Source organism: Myotis daubentonii, chromosome 11 (assembly GCF_963259705.1).
Source record: "Myotis daubentonii chromosome 11, mMyoDau2.1, whole genome shotgun sequence".
Lineage (NCBI taxonomy): Eukaryota > Metazoa > Chordata > Mammalia > Chiroptera > Vespertilionidae > Myotis > Myotis daubentonii.
This window is the reverse complement of record NC_081850.1, coordinates 30,003,569-30,009,614: the sequence shown is the minus strand read 5'-3', so window position 1 is coordinate 30,009,614 and position 6,046 is coordinate 30,003,569. Positions and strand designations below refer to the sequence as shown.

The window sequence follows — 6,046 nt, the reverse complement described above, 5'->3', positions numbered from 1 at the left end:
CTCCAGGAGCACCACAATTATCACTCTGAACCTGGGTCCGTTGAGTGGTGTTTCTCTTTTAACTTATAACACTTTAAAACTAAAGGTAGTGGGCCCTCTTGAACGAAAGCAAGTTGAACATAGACTGACTCTGGGTTCCTGTAATTTCAAAACGGACAACGCTCTCACACTTGAACTCAAGCAGTCGCACAATTCAAGACCATGGGACTGAGTTTCTGCAGTTTGGCTGTTGTTTAAATGGAGATGAGCACATCCCCCACCTCTGCCTGTGGAGAGGCAGTAACAGCAGCTGACACTGGGATGGTGGCATTAAGGTCTCCAGGCAGAAATTTGCTGGGAAAGTGCTTGCAAAACAGATTGTTTCCATTTCTGCTCGCCCCATCCTGCAAGTGGTGGCTGCTTCACGGCCAGAAGCAGTTGTGGGGAGGTTGTTGAGGGTGGTTTCAAGGAAAACAGCCTGTGTTTAGACTGGAGCAGAGGCTTGGAACCCACAAAAGTGAGCATTTCTCCTTCCACTAGCATTTGCGATGTGTCACCATGGGGGTTGAGAAATCTCGCCCAGATGCTAGTGTGTGCATGTTTTAGGTGTCCTTGTGGGTGAGGGCTTGGCAGGCAGCATGGTGCCTCAGACAGTCAAATGGGAGCAGTTCATCCCGTTAAAGTCTAGACATTTAAAGAGCAATAAGTGTTTGTGAAAGCTTTTAGAATGGGAGCAAACAGAGGATTTGGAAACGTGAATCTTCCTGAAAAAACAAATCCAAATTAGTCCAAGTGCACTTGGACATGCCTTTCTTTTTGGGTGTATTTTTATTATTTTTTGAAATATTTTACCAAGATCTTTGGGGGAATGTAGGCATGTATAAAAACATTACTAAACGCGGTGGTGTACTGTTCTACTCACCAATTGCTGGTCATCTCTAACACAGAGAGTGGACTTATGTGACAGTACTAGCCAAGTCCTTTGTTCAGAATGTCGAGTCAAATAATTAGGTTCAAGGGAATTATTATGGAGAAATCCATCTTTAGTAGCTAATAAAGACATATCACTTTTAATGCATCGAGAATGTATTCTAAAAGGTAGCAACAGGTTATCATTAAAATGTGCACAAGAGCCTGGCTGGTGTTGCTCAGTGGGTTGAGCATTGTCCCATGCACCAGGAGGTCGCCAGTCTGATTCCCAGTCAGGGCACGTGACCGCACTGTGGGCTCCATCCCCAGAAGGGGGCATGTAGGAAGCAGCCCATGATGTTTCTCCCTCATGGATGTTTCTCTCTCTCTCTTCCTCTCCCTTCCTCTCTCTGAAATCAATTTTAAAACATGTGCACAAGAATAGACATGTGGACTTTTAAAGAATATGGCAGTAAAAAAAAAACACTTTAGATTTTTCTTAGGATTTGAAGGACTCCTAATTGCTCAACCGAAAACAGTGTAATAATTTTAAAAGCACAGTCATAAAAGTAATAAACACAAACTTCGTGTTGTACACTGAGGGGTTCACACTATTTATTTTGAGTGATGCTATTATTAATTTTAAAATAATGAGCCTTCATTTCGGACCACTGTTTGGCCAGAGTTTGACCCTGAAGTGGGATGTGGAATTGATTTCCAATTGTGATTATACTGATGTACTACAATCGGTTGGGGGTGGCCATGATGTTGTGGTGACAATGGCATAATATAAGTGCTACAAGGCCTTTCTGTGGAGTTTTCCACATGCAGAGAAAAGACAGTCATGTTTGTCAGTAATAAACCAAATTAGCACTGAATGCAAATTAAATATGGGGGAACATAGTCCCAAAGAACCCATCACTGACTAGGATTGCAGTTATAAAACAAATGCTTGGTTTAGCATAAGATTTCAGCAAAGCTGTCTAGAGACCATATTGATTTAACTTCTATTTCTGCCTATGAAAGCTGAAACTGGCAGCTTTATATCGTTCATTTCAACTCCGATTTTTATTTTTCCTGAAATGAAAAAAATGTCCTGCTGACATAAGTACAGGTAAGTGACAATTAATAGTGTTGACATCAGCAGGTGTTATCAGATTTAAAAAGGAGGAAAAGGACAGCACCAGGAGGCATGCAAGTGGGGAATCAGAACAGATACTGGAAGGGGCAAAAAGTGGGAGGAACAGGAGTGTTTTAGTGGTCTTGATGGCTTCGTTGAAAGTCAGTAGCTTTGCACATGTCCCAGTGAGAACGCCAAGTACCCGTGACACAAAGCCAACATTTGTGTTTTCTGAATCCATCTGATTGTCTCCGGTGGATAAAAACTTGAGCTCAGATAGACACCTAAACTGGCTGGGAAAAGTTTCAGAAAAGAGAGAAACAAACGAGGACCTCAGAAAAGAGAGAAATAAGTTGATAGCAAAGATCCCTTTCCTCAATGATGACAGTGGAAAGGGCACTACTCATAAATATTAATAATCATGGTAAGAACAATGATCATCTGTAGAGCACTGTTAATTTTGCACATTTGTTCTCCATCTATTGCTTCACTAGAGCAGCATGAGGCAAGTAGGGCAACAATTCTTATCTTCATTTGACAGATGACAAACAAATAGAAAATGCTTCGTGAAATTGGAGTAACGTGTCCAAGCTCCCAGGAGTAAAATACTATAGTGGCAGAGTTGCGGCTAGAACTTAGGCGTCCTGATTCCCAGCACTTAGCTCTTTCCCTTACTTCTCTGACCACTCCTGAGCCACAGGCCACACTAATGTAACTTAGAAAATAAATTACTTAAAACTGCTTTGGCCAAGACTACCATCTCCCAGTAATTCACCAAAATGACTAATACAAAGGGAAAGAGGAGAGGCACCGGCTATACATTCTCTAGGCCTTTTAGAAAACATGTAGTGTTCTTTTGGTCACATACGTGTGAATCTACAAGAAAGGTGATACTGTAGACACCAAGGGAATGGGCACTATTCAAAAGGAATGCCCTACAAATGTTCCCATGGCAAAACTTTAAGAGTCTACGACAATGATGGCGAACCTATGATGCGCGTGTCAGAGGTGACACGCGAACTCATTTTTTTGGTTGATTTTTCTTTGTTAAATGGCATTTAAATATATAAAATAAATACCAAAAATATAAGTTTTTGTTTTACTATGGTTGCAAATATCAAAAAATTTCTATATGTGACACGGCACCAGAGTTAAGTTAGGGTTTGTCAAAATGCTGACACGTTGAGCTCAAAAGGTTCGCCATCACTGGTCTACGATGTCACCCAGCATGCGGTGGGCATTGTTGTGAATAAGACAGTTAAGGGTAATTGTCTTGCCAAGAGAATTAAGATACATATTGAGCATATTAAGCACTCTAAGAGTTGAGATGGCTTCCTGAAACATGTGAAGGAAAATGATCAGAAAAAGAAGGAAGCCAAAGACAAAGGTGTCTGGGTTCAACTGATGTGTCAGCCTGCTCCGCCCCGAGAAGCACTCTTTGTGAGAACCAATGGAAAGGAGCTTGAGCTGCTGGAAGCCATTCCCTATGAATTCATGGCATAATAAGTGTAAAAACAAAAGAGAATGGTGTCTTTTCCCAAAAAAAATATTTAAAGAAAATCAAAATACCCATTTTGTAACTGGATCATATTATTCACTAGAGGCCTGGTGCATGGAATTCATGTACCTGGGCGGGGGGGGGGGGGGGGGGGAGGAGGGGGGCGTCCCTCAGCCCGGCCTATGCCCTATCACAGTAAAGGAATCCTTGGGGGAATGTCCACCTAAGCTGACACTGAGACATCCCTCTCACAGTCCAGGGCTCTAGCAGTCCAGGACCCCTTACTCCTTACTGCCTGCCTGCCATGGAGGTGGGGAAGGCTCCCGCCACTGCCGCTGCACTTACCAGCCACAAACCCAGCTTCTGGCTGAGCGGCGCTCCCTCTATGGAAGCACACTAACCACTTCTGCGTTGAGCGTCTGCCCCCTGGTGGTCAGTGCACGTCATAGCGACCAGTCATTCCGCCATTCAGTCGATTGGCATATTAGCCTTTTATTATTCAGGATTGTTTCAGGTCAGCACATTCTCATTCTAGATCTCCTTGGTCTGACTTTATAGCCCCCTTTTCTGGCCATACTGCACCCTGACTGGTTTGGCTCAGTGAATAGAGCATGGCCCGCGGGCTGAAGAAGGGTCCCAGGTTTGATTCCAGTCAAGGGCAGGTGCCTTGTTTGTGGGCTCGATCCCCAATAGGGGGCGTGTAGGAGGCGGCTGATAGATGTTTCTCTCTCACTGATGTTTCTAACTCTCTATCCCTTTCCCTTCCTCTCTATAAAAGTCAAAATATATTTTAAAAAATAGTCATACTGATTTTAATATGTATAAAAGATAAGGAAATCCTTCCCTGAAATTAGAGACAATGGCAGGCACAAATAGTCTGAGTAAGTTTATAAAATTCACTGAATCTCAATTTTCTTATCTGTAAAAAGAGGAATTCAGATTTGTTTTAAAAATATATTTTTACTGATTTCAGGGAGGGAAAGAGAGATAGAAACATCAATGATGAGAGACAATCATTGATAGGCTGCCTCCTGCACATTCCCTACTGGGGATCAAGCCTGCAACTTGGGCATGTGCCCTAATTGGGAATCGAACCATCAAACCATGATCTCCTGGTTCATAGGTGGATGCTCAACCACAGAGCCATGCCGGCTGGGTGAGGGGTTCAGATTTAATGTTTCTTTATACTTACTTTCCATTCAGTTGTTAATTAATTAATATATTATTATTCCTATCCATGATATATTTATTCATGCTATATATTAATTATATTAATTTTAATAGAATTTAACCTTCCACCCGAGTTTCTGGGCTTATGTTTGTAGTATTGCCACGTGCTAGGCTCCTTTGCTTTTCAAAGTGTGGGTGATGGACCAGCAACCTCACTGTAATTTGGGAGATTGTTACTAATTCAGAGTCTCACGCTCTAATCCAGATCTATTAAACATAATGTGCATTTTTAATAAGATGCTTGATGATCTGTATGTACTTTAATGTTTGAGAAATGTTGTCATAGATCACAATCTTTTAGGAAAAAGGAGAAATAAGACTGTGAATCTGTCTATAAGACACACAGTATATGGTGATTTAGAGGCTCATTTGAAGTCAAGTAATGGTAACAAAGAGGTTAGATTTTTTTTTTATTTTTTAAAGAATAATTATTGAAGACTTCACAAGTCTTAAGGTAGTTACAAAAAATGTATGAATTAAGACTGAGGGTCAGTCTTATCTTGTCCTTATCTTCTTGAATAAAGATAAGTCAAATAGTGACCGGTCTCACCAAATTCAGGAACCTAGATCCACTGCAGAATTTGCCTAAGGAATCAAAGTTAGTAGGTGGTTTAGGAGCCTATCTGACTCTAAAACCTAGTCACAGTCTATTAGTCGGGGCAAGTGACTGGTAGAGAAAGGTAACTTCAGAAACATAAACAGGGAAAGGCCCATGATTGCTAGAAAAAGCATGGAGCCAACATTTAGTATTTCATCATCTTATTAGTCTTGCTTTAAAGTATAATGTCATTTAATGAATATTTTTCCAAGCTACACACCTTCCCAAAGAGGGTATTATATTTCAACTATATTAATCACTTTTCAAAGTTTTCAAATCAGTAGGTTTGAAAAAATTCCCAACAACAGCAAGGATGAATGTTGGAGTATAAGTAATAGCTCTAACCTTAAGTATCCCCAAACATTGCAGAATATGTTGTAAACCTTTCAAAAATAAAAACAAATAAAAAAATATTTCAATGCTACATATTAATGCATTATAGTAAGGAATGATTTTCTTTGAATCTTAGCTTTGTCTTATCAGTAAAACTAGCTGAAACTTTTATGATTTTCTACCTTAAAATTTTTTGTGTGAAACTTGATTATTTTTCAAATACGGCTCTGTAAAGCAATATGCCACAAGTGAATTGGGTGAAGTTCATGGTAACAATAGTTGACCTAAATCTTGTTTCATGTTTCAATTATTTATGTATTTCTAGCGCTCTATTTACAAAAGATTCAAAGGAGTTTATTGCAGTACAATTTTAAAGCAA

The 6,046-nt window shown here is 40.3% G+C and overlaps 1 pseudogene; it reads left to right on the top strand.

Moving 5' to 3' along the window:
• Window positions 1-2,787: 2,787 nt before the first annotated feature.
• LOC132212794 (large ribosomal subunit protein eL21-like) lies at window positions 2,788-3,511 on the top strand (annotated as a pseudogene).
• The last annotated feature ends 2,535 nt before the right edge of the window (window positions 3,512-6,046 follow it).